The sequence below is a fragment of the Trachypithecus francoisi genome, unplaced genomic scaffold (assembly GCF_009764315.1).
Source record: "Trachypithecus francoisi isolate TF-2019V2 unplaced genomic scaffold, Tfra_2.0 Lachesis_group13, whole genome shotgun sequence".
Taxonomy (NCBI): domain Eukaryota; kingdom Metazoa; phylum Chordata; class Mammalia; order Primates; family Cercopithecidae; genus Trachypithecus; species Trachypithecus francoisi.
Window position 1 is genome coordinate 16,814,982 of NW_022681458.1, and position 16,176 is coordinate 16,831,157.

Sequence of the window (16,176 nt, forward strand, 5' to 3'; positions counted from 1 at the left end):
CCTTTATAGGTTATGTGATGCTTTTGTCTCACTGCTCTTAGAATTCTTTACTTCACATTGGCTTTAGATAGCCTGACAATTAAATGCCTTGGTGATTTTCTTTTTGAACTGAATTGACCAGGAGTTCTTTGAGCTTTTTGTTTTTGAATCCCTAAATCTCTAGCAAAGCCAAAAAAGTTTTCCTCAAGTATTCACTCAAATAAGTTTTCTAAACTTTTTGATTTCTCTTCTCCCTAAGGAGCACCAATGATTCCTAGGTTTGGTCACTTTATATAATCCCATGTTTAATGGAGACTTTTTTTCGTTCATTTTAATACTTTTTCCTTTATTTTTGTCTGATTGTGTTAATTTGAAAAGCTTCAAGCTCTGAAATTCTTTCTTCTACTTGGCCTAGCCTATTTTTAAAACTTTCCACTGCATTTTGTAATTCATTAAATGTGTCTTTCATTTCCAGAAGTTCTGATTTTTTTAAATATCTATCTCTTTAGAAATTTTTTTCATTCATATCCTAAATTATTTTGTCAATTTATTTATTTGGATTTTCACCTTTCTTTTGTATCTCCTTGAGTAAATTAATAATCAACTTTTTGAATTCTTTATCTGGTATTTCAGATTTCATCTGTGTTTGGATCCACTGCTGGAGAACTAGTGTAATCTTTTAGGAAATGTTTTGTCGTGTTGTTAGAATTATTTTTCTGGTTTCTTGCCATTTAGGTAGACTGTTTCTTCTAATGATTTTTGAATTTATTTTTTATTCAACTGTCTTTTAAAATTTCTTTTCCCACCATGTGGATGTAACTTTAATGTCTATAGTTTACTGTAACCTAATTTGGCTCTGCATGCTTTTAGGGTTGAAGACTCTGTATGAATTCTTTGGTTATAGAGAGTCTTTATAATGCTGGTTTTCTCAGATGCTGGTTATGGTAGCAATGTGCTCTGTGTGTGAGCAGGTTCACTGTCTCCTGTGGAGTTGGAATGGCAAAGGCCTCTTGAAATCTAGCTGATCTCATTCCCCAATGGTGTGTACTTTTTAAATTTATTAATTTTACTCCCTCATATTTTACTTACTGGTTTGAACAGTTCAGGTTTCAGGCCAGTAAGTGTCCATGGGTTAAAACCAGCTGTGGCTAAAGCAGACGGGTGAATGCAATACCCAATGGTGGGCAGGAGTCCCAGCCTTGACAGAGGTGGCTGGAGGAGCTCTCAATGAAATGCACTGAAATGTTTTCATGGGGAAGGGAGGGAACCCCCTCAGCTCCCCTTCCAGGCCAGCAGAAAAGTGATCCACCTCCTCGTCACACTCCTGACTCAGTGTTCTGGCTGTTCAGATCAGACAGGCACCCGTTTTCATCTGCAGGAATGCTGATGTTCCATGTAGAGAGGGATAGTGACTCTACCCCTCATGCAAGCCTTAACCTGGAGGGCACTTCTTCTGTGTGGATGCAGTCACCCTGCAGTGTTCCAGAAAGACTGTTTACAGATACATCCATGCCAAGCTCCAGTGGGAGAAGCCCCAGCTATGTCTTCAGCGGTGGGCAAGGAGGAGAAGAAGTCCCCTTTTCTGAGATCCTTCACAAGCACCAGAGCTTCCTGACTGTTGGGGTAGAGCCACAGACTTTCCCCACTGAGCCCAGCATGGCACCCATGCCTCTGCTGAAAGAAATACCACAAGTGAAAAGTTCTGGAAGTCAAGGCCAGCCATCTGGATTCTGTTGTGGAGTAGGAGTCCCTGAGGGCCAGACCACTATGAATGCTGCTGCCCCTCTGGGTCTAGTCACCCAGTGGGACTTCCACACTCCAGGCTGGTGGTGGGGAATGTTTCCAAGGGACCCAGTGGATGTGACCTGTCCTCAAGTCTCCCAGCAGCACAGCGGGTACCAGCACCAGCTCTGATGGGGGTAGCAGGGGAGTGACATTGACTCTGTGAGATTCCTTGGCTATAAACAGCCTTAGTGTGCTGGTTTTCTCAAGTGCCAATTAGAGTAGTAGTGAAATGGTAACAAGAACAGACTCAAGACCTCCTGATTAGCCAGGGTAGTGATTAGCCAGTAGGCGATGGTGATAGCTGAGGTCATGCACAAGTTTTCTCCTTTCTGGGTACCATGTTAATTTGCCACAGATGCAGTAATGGATTGTGTCAGCTGGCTTCCGCCAAGAGGTGGTGCTTGTAAAACTGCCAGCTGCAGTGGTAGCAGTGGGATTTGTACTTGCCTTATGTTTGTTACCCAGGGGAAGGATTCTCATGTCTCAGACAACGGGGCAGAGCCGTGGAACTCCCAAAAGTTTCTGTCCTTTGTGTTAAGCTACTACAGCAGGTGGAGGGGCAAAGCTAGGTGGGGGCTGGGTCAGGCAAGTCTGCACTCTGGCTCTCCACCTGTGGACGCAAGCAGCGGCCCCAGTGGGTATCTGAGGGCAGTTCTCTGGCCTCTGGGGTAACGTTCCAAGGAAGAGCACAGCTGCCTCTGCTGCACAGAAAGTTCCGCATAGGTAGTAGGTAGTAACAGGTGGTGGTAATACGCCCCACCAGCTCCTACTCACTTGGCAAGGCAGGTTTCACACCGCCAATTCCAGACTGTCTGCGCTTCAGACTCAAAGCTGTCCCAGGCCATAAGCCTTCCCCACCAAGACAGCATGGCTTTCAGGCCCTGCCTCTCCCACTCTGCCCATGAAGAAGGGGCACCCAGCTCCTGCACCTGTGGTTACAATATACTTCCTATTCGTCCCTCTGTTCTGGCCAAGGGGGTTCATCCTCACTCAAGATTATACCGTAAATCTTAGTTAGGAGCTTCTCTCAACCTGTGACTGCCACCTAAGTTAACTGGCAGACTTCCACAGTGTCCCCTGTCAGGAGTTGGAGTGTGCATGCACAGCACGTTTCAAAGCTATTCTTTCTCATATACTCCTACTGCTCATTCAATCAGCTCCAGCACTGGGTAGGGTCAAGGCTGTCCCCCATAGCCTGGGTTGCTACATTCCCCAGTGGGGGTGTACCTCCCAGAGGCAGCTTCTCCCTTTCTCATACTCTGGGGACTTTCTCTCTCTCTCACACTCTGGAGTTTTCTGCGTGGCTCAGAGTTTAGGCGGCAGCGCGCCACTTTGTCCAAAGGATCTGTGGTTTCTTTCAGTTTTCCTGTTAGGTTCCTGCATTGCTTCTTGGAAAAAAGGTCCCAGGGTGAATATCTGCACACTATTTTGTCTTTCCAAGTGGGAGAGGCACGTTAACAATGCCTCCAATCTGCTATTTTGCCATTTTTTTCTTTTGTGTGTGTGTGTGTGTGTGCTTTCACTTAAGGTTATAAGTTAGTAAAAGTTTTGTTTTACAGTAAACACTTGGTAAAAATATTTTGTCTAATGTATTTAGTCTCTTCTTTCTGAAGACTGTATACTATTATATTACATACTATATCATAATTTATCTGAGCATTTCTTTATTGTTGGATGTTTTTGAAATTATAAATGATGCTGAAATAAAAAATCCTTATTCAAATCTGTCTGATTTCTGAGTTCTCAGAGTATATTTTCCTAGATGTGGAATTACTAGACCTAGGAAAGTAAATTTTATTAAGGCTTATGGTATATGTTGTCATATTTTGCCCTTATAAATCTTTCTCCATCTCTGATATTTTTTATAATTTTATTTTTTAACTCTAATATTTTCCCCATAGCTGTAAGGCGAGGTTCTAAGTTCAATTTTACCCCCAGATATTTAGCCAATTTTTCCAATAGTGCTGTTGAAAGCCATTCCTATTCTGTTAGACACAATATTTACATATGCACATGCACAGTTGATTATAGGACTACTTGTTCTTTTCTGGTTATTTCTGTACACAACCTTTGGGTGTTAAAAAATGACACTGTTTTGATGATCAACATTTTAAAGTGAGTTTTAATATCTAGTATAATAAGTCCCTTCTTACCATTTTTCAAAATTTTCTAAGCAGTTCTTAATGTATTAATTTCCTATCGCTACGTAATAAATTCCCACAAACTTAGTAGCTTAAAACAGCACACGTTTATTATCTCTGTTTCTGTGGGTCAGGACTTGGTGGATGTCAGATGAGGGCCACGCTCAGTTCCTAGAGGCCACTAGTCATTCTCTACCAATGGAACACAGCTCATCACAGCCTGCAGTCAAGTCAACAAACGCCCTCACTCTTATCTTCTTCTTTTTTTTTTTTTTGGAGACGGAATCTCGCTGTGTCGCGAGGCTGCATTGCAGTGGTGCAATCTCAGCTCACTGCAACCTCTGACTCCCTGGTTCAAGCAATTCTCCTGCCTCAGCCTCCCAAGAAGCTGGGACTAGAGGCACACGCCACCACACTCGGCTAATTTTTATATTTTAGTAGAGGCAGGGTTTCACCATGTTGGCCAGGATGGTCTTGATCTCTCTTTTTTTTCTTTTTTTTTCTTTTTTTTTTTTTTTTTGAGACGGAGTCTCGCTCTGTCGCCCAGGCTGGAGTGCAGTGGCGTGATCTCCACTCACTGCAAGCTCCGCCTCCCGGGTTCATGCCATTCTCCTGCCTCAGCCTCCCGTATAGCTGGGACTACAGGTGCCCACCACAACGCCCGGCTAATTTTTGTATTTTTAGTAGAGACGGGGTTTCACCGTGTTAGCCAGGATGGTCTCGATCTCCTGACCTCGTGATCCGTCCGTCTCGGCCTCCCAAAGTGCTGGGATTACAGGTGTGAGCTACCGTGCCCGGCCCGGTCTTGATCTCTTGACCTCATCATCTGCTCACTTCGGCCTCCCAAAGTGCTGGGATTACAGGCGTGAGCCACTGCACCTGGCCTCTTATCTTCTTTTAAAGGCTCCTCTGAGTGTGTCACGTCCACTCAGGATCATCTTCATTTTGTTTAACTCGATGTCAACTGATTCGTGACAGAAACATGTTAGTAATGACAAAGACAGGAGGCAGCCAAGGCTCCCTGCCGACCCCCCACCGCCTGAAGGCTAAAAACACTGGACTGCTGGTCCAGGATGAAGCCTGCCCTTTTCCCGATTGATTCTTTCTAAATAATGCCCACTGCGCTCTGGGAGGATGGAGTGGAGCCTCAGGAAGTTCACGTGTTTGCAGAGGAAAGGAGCCTGGCCTCTCTTGTTCCTCGGTGGTGACCTGGGCGTTCAATCTGTGAGATGGGGGCCTGTTAACAGGACCCCTTCTTGCTTTGCTGACACTTTTTTTTTCCTTTTCGCCCAATAAACTCCATTCACCCTGACCCTTCAAAGTGTCTGCATGCCTAACTTTTCCTGGTGGTGTGACAAGAACCCGATTTTTTTCTACAACAGTGATACCCATTGTATCCACAGGTTTTACCCACACTGAAGGGGAGATGAAGGTATTTATACTGGGGGCAGGGGCAGGAATCTTGGGCCCATCTTCAAATCCTGCCTACTATGATGATAAATTTTATGTGTCAACTTGACTGGACAGTGAGGTGCACAAATATTTGGTCACACATTTTTCTGAATGTGTCTATGACAGTGTTTCTGGATGAGCAGAAATCATGGTCCTTCAATTATTTTCCAGGCTTGAACCAGTTTACAGACCCAGAACCCCTTGAATGAAGGGGAGGCTAGGTCTGTTTTGAGGAAAGACCCAAGTACACTGCTAAAAATGTATCCTGTTGATTTTTTTCTAGCCTTCCCCAAAGGGACCTACAGCCTTTTCACCAGGGTAACTGTCCACTGGGGAAAAGGAAATAATCAGACCTTTCAGGGGCGCTGGACACTGGCTCTTAACTGACACTGATTCCAGGATACCCTAAATATCACTGCGGTCCACCCGCCAGAGTAAGGGCTTACGGAGGTTAGGTAACCAATGCAATTTTAGCTCAAGTTCATCTCACAGTGGATCCAGTGGATCCATAAACTCATCTGGTGTTTATTTTCCCAGTTCCAGAATGCATAATTGGCATAGATACACTCAGCAGCTAGCAGAATTCCCTGTTGGTCACCTGACCCATGGAATGAGAGCTATCCTGGTGGCAAGGCCAAGTGGAAGCCACAAGAACTAGCTCTATCTAGGAAAAATGGTAAACTGAAAGCAATGCTACATTCCTCAAGGCATTGCAGAGATTAGTACCACCATCAAAAACTTGAAGGATGCAAGGGTGGTGAGTCCCACCACGTTTCCATCCAACTCACCTATTCAGCCTGTGGAGAGGACAGCTGGATTTTGGAGAATGACAGTGAATCATCCTAAGTTCAACCAGATTGTAACTCTAATTGCAGCTGCTGTGCCAGATGTGGCTTCCTTGCTTGAGCAATTTAACACATTCCCTGGTACCTTCCTATCTCAGGGGTAGATCAGCTCTCCAGCCCTATGTCAAAATGTAGTTTATATGAATCTTAATCACTTTTCCCTTCCACAAGATATCACATTGGTCCATTACATTGATGACATCATGTTGATTAAATCTAGTGACCAAGAAGAAACAACTACTTTAGATTTATTGGTAATGCATTTTTGTGTCAGAGGGTTGGAAATAAATCAGACAAAAATTCAGGTCCTTTTACCTTGGTAAAATGTCTAAGGGTCCAGTGGTATAGTGCATGTCAGGATATCTTAATGAAGGTGAAGGGTAAGTTGTTGCCTCTGGCCCCTCCTACATCCAAAAAGGAAGTACAATGCCTAGTAGGCCTCTTTGAATTTTGAAGCCAACATATTCCTCATATGGGTGTGTTACTCTGGTCCATTTACTGAGTGCCCTAATAAACTGCTAGTTGGAACTCAGAACAAGAGAAAGCTGGGCAACAGACCCAGACTGCTGCACAAGTTGTTCTGCCATTTGGGTCATATGATCCAGCAGATTCTGTGGTACTTGAGTGTCAGCGACAGATAGGGATGCCGTTGGGAGCCTTTTGTAGGTCCCTATGGGTAGCACAGGCTTTTAGAATTTTAGAATCATCCTTTGTGGATAACTATTCCCCTTTTGAGAAATAGCTCTTGGCCTGCTACTGAACCTTAGTAGATATTGAATGCTTAACTGTGGGCCACCTAGTTATCATTTGGCCTGACTGCCCTTCATGAACTGGGTATTATCTGACCCACCAAGCCCTAAAGTTGGGCTTGCACAGCAATACCCCATCATCAAATGGAATGGTACATATGTGATCACGCCTGAACAGGCCCTGAAGGCACAAGTAAGTTATATGAAGATGTCAACTCCACTCATGCTACACTGCCTTCTCTATCCCAGCCTGCACCTATGGCCTCATGGGGAGTTCCTTATAATCATTTGAAAAAGGAAGGAAAACTGGCCTGATTTATGGATGGTTCTGCAGGTGTCACCTGAAAGTAAGTAGCTGAAGCACTGCAGCCCCTCCCTGGGACATCCCTGCAGAACAGTGGGGAAGGGAAATCTTCCCAGTGGGAAGAACTTGGAGTAGTGTGCCTGGTTGTTCACTATGCTTGGAAGGAGAAATGGCCAGATATGTGATTATATACCAATTCATGAACTGTGGCCTTTGGTTTGGCTAGATTGCCCAACAACTTAGAATGAATGTGATTGGAAAATTGGTGGCAAAGAAATTTGGGGAAGAGGTATGTGAACAGATTTCTCTGAATTGTTTTTAAAAAGCGAAGATATTTGTGTTCCTTGTAAATGCCTACCAAAGGATGACCTCAGCAGGGGAAGGTTTCAGTAATCAAGTGGAAAGGATGACCTGTTCTGTGAATACTTGTCTTCCTCTGTTCCCAGCCACTCCTGTCATCGCTCACTGGGCTCATGAACAAAGTGGACACGGATGGAGAGATGGAGAATATACATGGCTCCAGTATGTGGATTTTCACTCTCCAAGGCCAACCTGGCTATGGCCACTTCTGAGTGCCCTATCTGCTAGCTGCAAAGGCCAACACTGAGCCCTCAATAAGGCACCATTCCCCAGGGTGATCAGCCAGTCCCCTGGTGGCAAGTTGATTATATTGGGCCACTTCTATTATGGGAAGTATAGTTTCATTCTTACTGGAACAGACATTTAGTCTGATATGGATTTGCCTTTCCTGCATGCAGTGCTTCTGCCAAATCGCTGTCTGTGGACTTACAGAATGCATTGTCCACTGTCATGGTATTCCGCACAGCATTACTTCTAATCAAGGAACTCACTTCACAAGAAATAAAATGTGGCAATGGCTCATGCTCATGGAATTCACTTACAATGGTCATGATCATCCTAAAGCAGCTGGCTTGATGACATGGTAGAATAGCCTATTGAAGACTCAGTTACAGCACCAAATAAGTGGCAATAACTTGTAGGGCTGGGGCAAAGTTCTCTAGAAGGTGGTAAATGCTCTGAATCCAGGTCCAAAATATGGTGCTGTTTATTCCATAGCCAAGATTCACAGGTCCAGGAATCAAGGGGTGAAAATGAGAGAGGCACCACTCACTATTACCCCTAAGTGACCCACTAGCAAACTCTTTGCTTCCTATTTCCATGACTTTATGTTTTGCTGGCCTAGAGGTTTTGATTCCAGAGGGAGGAATGCTCTGACCAGGAGACAAAACAATGATTCCATTGATCTGGAAGTGAAGACTGCTGCCCACTTTGGGCTCCTCATGCCTCTGAGTCAACAGGCAAAGAAGGGAGTTACTGTGTTGGCTGGCATGATTGATCCTGGCTTTCAAGGTAAGGAAGAAGAGTACGTCTGAAATATAGGGGATCTCTTGTGAAGTGTTTTAGTTCTCCCAAGCCCTGTGATTAAGGTCAATGGAAAACTACAACAACCCAATCCAGGCAGTACTAGTAATGATCCAGACCCTCCAAGAATAAAGGTTTAGGTCACTGTACCAATGAAGATCTGTGACACCCTGAGGTGCTTGCTGAAGGCAAAAGGAATAATACAACAGGTAGTGGAACAAGGCAGTTACAAATACCATCTGTGACCACATGACCAGTTACAGAAAAGAAGACTATAATTGTTATGAAAATTTCTTTCTTATTTTGTTAGGAATATGTGTGTCTATCTGTGTGTTTATGCATGTGTGTGTTAAGCAGACAACTTTTTCTTCCCTCTCTTATTCCCTTATCATGTAATAGAAGACTTACTGACTTTATATCATAGTACTTAAGTACTGTGAATTCTACATTGTATTTATCCCATATTTAAGTTATTAGATATCAAGGAGAAGAGTAACTGTCACTCAAGGACTTTGTATCCTCTGATGGAAAAGTGGTTAGTGCATTTTTATTCGTACACAGGATTGTTGTATCACGTTAGATGGAATTATGACCTTGTTATTCATGTTCTTTATTTGGAGAATAAGTATGATTTAAAGAGATGCATATGAGTGCCAAGTTGGCAAGGGGTTGACTTGTGATGCTTTATTTTATGTGTCAACTTGACTGGGTCACAGGGTGCATGGATATTTGGTTAAACATTATTCTGGGTGTGTCTGTGAGGTTGGTTTTGGATGACATTAACATGTAAATCAATAGACTAAGTAAAGTAGATGGCCCTCCTCAACATAGGTGGGCCTCATCCTCAACTGATGGCCTGAATAAGACACACGAGGCAGCGCAAGGGGAGCTGCTGCCCAACTGCCTTTACGCTGGGGCATCAGTTTTTCCTGCCTCCAAACTCAAACCCAACCATCACCTCTTCCTGGGTCTCAAGCCTGCCGATGTTTGGGCTGGAACTCCCACACGGGCTCTCAATTTGCCGTCTGCAGATCTTGGGACTTGCCAGGCTCCATAATCATTTGGCCAATTACTTATACTCTCTCCTTCTTTGGACAACCACAATATACACATTTACCTTTATAATTGTAAAAATAAACTCCAGAAGAGTTTTGTCAACTTCCAAAACAAAATCCTATGGAAATGTTTCTTTACTTGTAAGTTATATAAACGTCTTATTGAAGTATAGCATATATACAGAGAAGTACACAAATCACAAGTGTACACTTGAATTCTCACAAAATTAATATCTTCCCAACTAGTTCCCTAATCAAGAACCTCTTCTGCCTTTTCCAATGTTTATCTCCCAAGGGTACCCACCATCCTAACTAAAGCCTAGATTGGCTTTGCCTGATTTTGAACTTTATGTAAATGGAGGTATATAGTATGTACTCTTTCGTATCTGGCTCATTTTACACCACATTATGTCTGTGAAATTCACCCATGTTGTAACGTGCAGTTGCTGTATAGTATTCCATTGTAAGAATCCACAATTTATTTATATATCCCACTGGATTATTTTCAGTTTTCAGCTACAATGAACTGTGCTGCTATGATCATTCTTGAACATTAGCTTTGGGGAATATATTATATATAGACATATAGTATTAGATATAGATATATGGCTTGTGAATATGCGATTGGAACTTCCAGGAAGGGTGATTATAAAAATGTTTCCAGGAATAATGGGTGATAAAATATAAATTAATTTCATGGAAATTTTAATAGGAATTTGTATTAACTCTATACATAACTTTGGCAAAAACCGAAGGTTTATCATCTCTGATTTAGGAACATGACAGTTGTCACCATTTATTCAAATTCAAGTTTATTTTCAATAATCCTTCTTGCATACTCACCCACTTTGATGTACATTGGTCCCGAGGTGGAAAGAGGAGATGGAAAGGAAATAAGAGGAAGGAAACTCTGACATCTCTTTCTCCTGCCAGTGTTGCGCCATCTTGCCAAAACATTGTTCTGGGCCATATTTGCTCATATTCCGGTTCTGAGAGTAAATATGTGTTTGGTTTCCTTCACGTGCATGGGTATTAATTCAGTCCAGTCATTAGCTTTCACAAGACACCTTTTGCTTTCATTTTTAGTTATCTATTGCTCATTTAACTTTATGTGCATGACCTTTAAAGTGTACACTCACTGGAGAGCTCCCTGGGGAACCATTTGGGTTGTTTTAGAGACTTCCTTTTCTGCCTCATGTACTTTGAGAAATGCCCTTTCCTCTTGAGTCATACTCCTGTTTAGAACCTTTTCTTCACATTTAAAAAACATCTGCTTCAGTAAAATCTTGTACATGAGTCTTAAGACATCTAGAATTCCTTCCATGTCTAGGATTGCTATGAAATGGTCATCAAGGCATGCCAAGAATTGACCAGACACCCTGCTTTAGACAAAGCTCCTAGCTGATAGTGAAGTGCTGAGGCCTCCTGTTGTTATTGCATCATACTTCTTCATTGGAAAATCATCTGCTAGACTGTCTGCCAATGGCAGGGCCTTGGTATAAACCATGGGCATGTTTTGGGACACTGAGCTCCTTCCACCACTTTCCAGGTGGAGATAACTCCCTTGTCACTTGGTCAGGACTGCAACTCTTGTGCTTTCCTCGAACCTCTGTGCTCCTTGACCTGTGCAGCCGGAACCCCTGAGGCCCTCTACGGACCACAGGGAGTGCCTATCCTCCCCAGTAAACCAGATTATAGTCCTTATTCATCTTTTCGGCCCGTCTACTCCATTAAGCTTCTCACATCCAGACATTTCCAGGTGAGAAGCAGACAACACTCTTGGTGCTTGCTGATGACCCCAGACACATTTTAAGCTCTTATAGTTACTCCCTTGCCACCCTCCACTCCACTCAGCTATCTGCACAGTGCAAACCTGTTCATTCTGAAGCTTAGTCAATTTTCTCTCCAGGGAGATGATGGACAGCCTCCTCTCAACTAAATCCCAAACCCTAGGAATAATTCTCTGGAAGATCCAGGGTCACATGGCTAAGCAGGATGATGGTGGAGATTGAGAAAGTAACCGCCCACCATTACATGGAGCTAGTGGTCCCTGATTCCCTATCTCTCTTTCCCTTTCCCCTTTCCTTCCCAGAAACCCCATCCCTATGCCCTGTCTGCTGAGGATAACAGGACCATCTCTATGCCCTGTCTGCTGAGGATAACAGGGCAAGATATGCAGCCATTTAGTCAGACCCAAGGCGGGGGCCTGGCCTTGATTTTTTAGGGCTAATTTTAGAATTTAGGGGTATATAACAATTTATTTGTCCTCAGTTTTGGTCCTAAGTCAACTATCTAAAAATAATATTAGAAGTCTTAAGACACAAAAGGATACTTATAATACAATAATGTCAGATAGTTATAAATGTCATAAACAAAATGAAATAGGGGCCAGGCACCGTGGCTCATGCCTGTAATCCCAGGCACTTTGGTGGCTGAGGTGGGAGGTTCACTTGAGACCAGGAGTTTGAGAACAGCCTGGCCAACATGACAAAGCCCCATCTCTACTAAAAATACAGAAATTAGCTGGGCATGGTGGTATGCACCTGTAATCCCAGTTACTCAAGAGGTTGAGGCACGAGAATCGCTTGAACCCAAGAAGCAGAAGTTGCAGTGAACCAAGATCATGCCACTGTACTCCAGCCTGGGCAACAGACGGAGACTCTGTATCAAAAAGAAAAAAAAAAAGAAGAAGAAAAGAAAGGAAATGAAATGGGGCAATGGGACTGACCGTGGAGGGGAAGGTCCAAGACAGCCCCTTTGAGGAGGAAGCATCTGAGCACTCACCAGAATGACAAAAGTCACTGAGCCCTTTGGAGATCTGGAGGAAGGACATTTCAGGTAAAGGGAACAGCATCTGCAAAGACTCTGAGGTGGGAGTAAGCATGAAAATTTTGAGAAACAGAGAGAAAGCCAATGTTCCATGCAATATGCATTTTGCTTGGGGATGGGCATGATTTCACCCCCATCGTCAAATTCCCACCTAAAGGACACCTTTCATTTATCAATGAAAGTACATTGCAGAGCCTATCCTCACATTGGAGAGAGGGACAGATGATGGTCATTGAAGCCATTAGAAAGAACTATCCACAAGCAAGTTTCACATAGCCACGTAATTCAACCTTGGACCCTTAGACATCATTAACATAAAAATCATTCTTGTCTACTTTTATGTGATATATACACTACTGGAAACGCAACACTGGATTAATTATTCTCTGCAGATTTCTGAACATCCTTTAACAGGAAATAACACATTAACTTCTTCATAAAGGTCCCTGGCACCCAGAAAGCAGCAGTCTACAATTCTGAGTAACAGAATCAAGAAGGCTTTATACAATCAGTTGAACCAAAGAAAGAAAGACATTTCTTGGTATGCGTATCAGCAGCAGTACAGGAAAATAAGCTTATGAACATGCCATTGGAACTTCTAGGAAGGGTAACTATAAAAACGTTTCTGGGAATGATGGGTGGTAAAATATAAATTAATCTCATTATTCTCATACTTGGCTAAGATTATGAAATGCCATTGATATTTCTTTAAAAAGTAAAACTTCCATTTTCAAAACATCTTTATTCTTTTAGAAGCCATTCCAACTTCTCTCCCCAGTGCAGAATTATGACAGAACTCTCCCATTCCTCTGCTGTTAGGAGAGCCTGGAGCACTGGTCACTCTTGCTTCTCTTCTGGGGAATGCACTTCCACACTCGAGGCCAATGCTGAAACAGGCACACAAGGGATGTGAAGGGACCTGGAAGGGCAGTGGAGGCTCTCCACAGTCTGTCACTGAACCCTGGAGTGGTACTTAGAGAATCAATGTCTTACAAATCTTCTCTGAACTCCTCCGCTGTTTTCTGCTTCACACCTGTGAGCTTTTTCTCTACAAGGACCCAGAGTCCATTGACAGTGGTGGGGACTGAAGCAATGGCTAAGCTATTTTGCGGCAGTCTTCCCACACTACCAGACATGAACTGACAAAAACAGAATAAAGCCAAGGCCCTTGTCTTTCCTCCTTCAGTCAAAAAACAAGTCTCAATGCATCTCAGTTCACTCATATCGACTTCTGCTCCAGTCTCTGAACTTTGTGCTCTGTATAAACAGCCAAGTGTGCCGGGCGCAGTGGCTCATGCCTGTAATCCCAGCACTTTGGGAGGCTGAGGCAGGCATATCACCCGTCAGGAATTTGAGATCAACCTGGCTAACATGGTGAAACCCCGTTTCTACTAAAAATATGAAATTAGCCAGGTATGGTGGCACATGCTTGTAATCCCAGCTATTCAGGAGGCTGAGGCAGGGGAATCTCTTGAACTCAGGAGGCACAGGTTGCAGTGAGCCGAGATCGTGGCGCCACTGAACTCCAGCATGGGCAACAGAGCAAGACAAAACAAAACAAACAAAAAACGCTGGGCACGGTGGCTCATGCCTATGATCCCAGCACTTTCGGAGGACGAGGCGGGTGGATCACGAGGTCAAGTGTTTGAGACCAGCCTGATCAACATGGTGAATCCCTGTCTCTACTAAAAATACAAAGATTAGCAGGGCATGGTGACACATGCCTGTAATCCCAGCTACTTGGGAGGCTGAGGCAGGAGAATCTCTTGAACCTGGGAGGCGGAGGTAGCGGTGAGCCAAGATCACACTACTGTACTCCAGTCTGGGCGACAAAGCGAAACTCTGCCAAAAAGAAGAAAAGAAAAAAAAAAGCCAAGTGTTTTGAAACATGAATAATGATCAAGTTATGGTCCTGTCTGCCACAATTCTAAGACGATCCCCAACATCCTCTCCCACAACCCCAGGATACACCACTTGCATAATTCCCAGGGTTGTGGATGTGAAGGATTTTATTCCCAGGACTAGATTATATTATATGGCGTGGGTGACCTTCAGGTAGGGAGATTATCTAGGTGGGCCTGTCATAATACCATGAGTTCTTTAACGGTTTTCTCATTTAGAAAAAAAAAACCCACAAAACACTGCTGCTCACTGTTTAATTTAATTTAATTAGCACTCATTTAATTTTACATAAACACACTATTTGAGGCTGAAGCAAATATGACTGATTTTCACTGTGAAAATAAAATATAAAAACTGTTATTGGAATTATTTTTTTTTGAGAGTTTGTTCTTTTTTTATTATTATACTTTAAGTTCTAGGGTACATGTGCACAACATGCAGGTTTGTTACATATGTATACCTGTGCCATGTTGGTGTGCTGCACCCATTAACTTGTCATTTACATTAGGTATATCTCCTAATGCTATCCCTCTCTCCCCCCTCCCCACAATAGGCCCCGGTGTGTGATGTTCCCCTTCCTGTGTCTTGGATTTATTTCTAAACAGAACTAACATGGGAATCATGTGAATCATCAGAAAAATCTATTTCGGAAAAATCAGATTCATCCAATGAATCTTCGGCCAGCAACTGTTCGAGAACGATGTTAACATCACTCGTAGGAATGCTAAGTTTTCTAGGATTTGACATTTTCAGTGACCGAGAATTACTATATTTTGTAAGTGGAAAAACCACTACTAAAAACAAAATGCTATGAATAGAATGATGCCTTTTGTTCCCAAAATTGATACACTAGAGCGATGTGAAAATAATAATGAAAGCGATATATTTTGTGACAAAGTTATCTCCAAATAAATGCTGTAGCCGCAAGTGCTACCGGTGAGTGTCCTTAAAAGCAGAGTGTTTTCACCAGTTCATTGCAGAAAAAGAAGTCAGAGATTCAGAACTGGGGAAGGATTGGATACACTCTTGCTAGCCTGAAGATGTTGAGAAGGCCATTTGGCAAAGAATGCAGGCAGCTTGTAGGAGCTGAGTGCAGCCCCTGGCTGAAAGCCCACAAGGAAATGAGACTTTAATACTACAACTCTAAGGGACTGACTCCCACCAGTAACCCGAATGAACTTGGTAGTTGATTCTTTTCCTGAAGCCCACAGACAAGAACTCAACTTGACTGACACCTTGACTTTGGCCTTTGTGACCCTGAGCAGAAAACCTAGCTACATCGTGCCTAGACTTTTGACCTGCAGAACTGCGACCTGATAAATGGGTATTGGTTGAAGCCACTAAGTTTGTGGTTATTTATTACATATCAATTGAAAACTAATACACAGATAATGGTTCTTTGGTTAACCAAAGTCAAGGTTTTGAAATAGAAATGGATGTCCTCAGCCTCAGAGTCCTACTCTCTGCTCCAGGGAGGGACGGGACATGCCAGCGCAATCCCCAAGCCTCCAGAAAGTCTTACATGTGTACAGTCCCAGGGTGGGATCTAAGATAGCCAGCTTGGTCTCAGACCACGAATTATTAGAAATACATTATTTAATGTTTATATTTTCCCCAGAATCTTTCTCCTTCCATTCACTGATACATGGGAAGGCTCCTCCCTCCCTTCCTCTCTCTCTCTCTCTCTCTCTCTCTCTCTCTCTTATTATTTTCCTCACTTATGAAATATTTTCTTAGGCATAAGAATTCAGG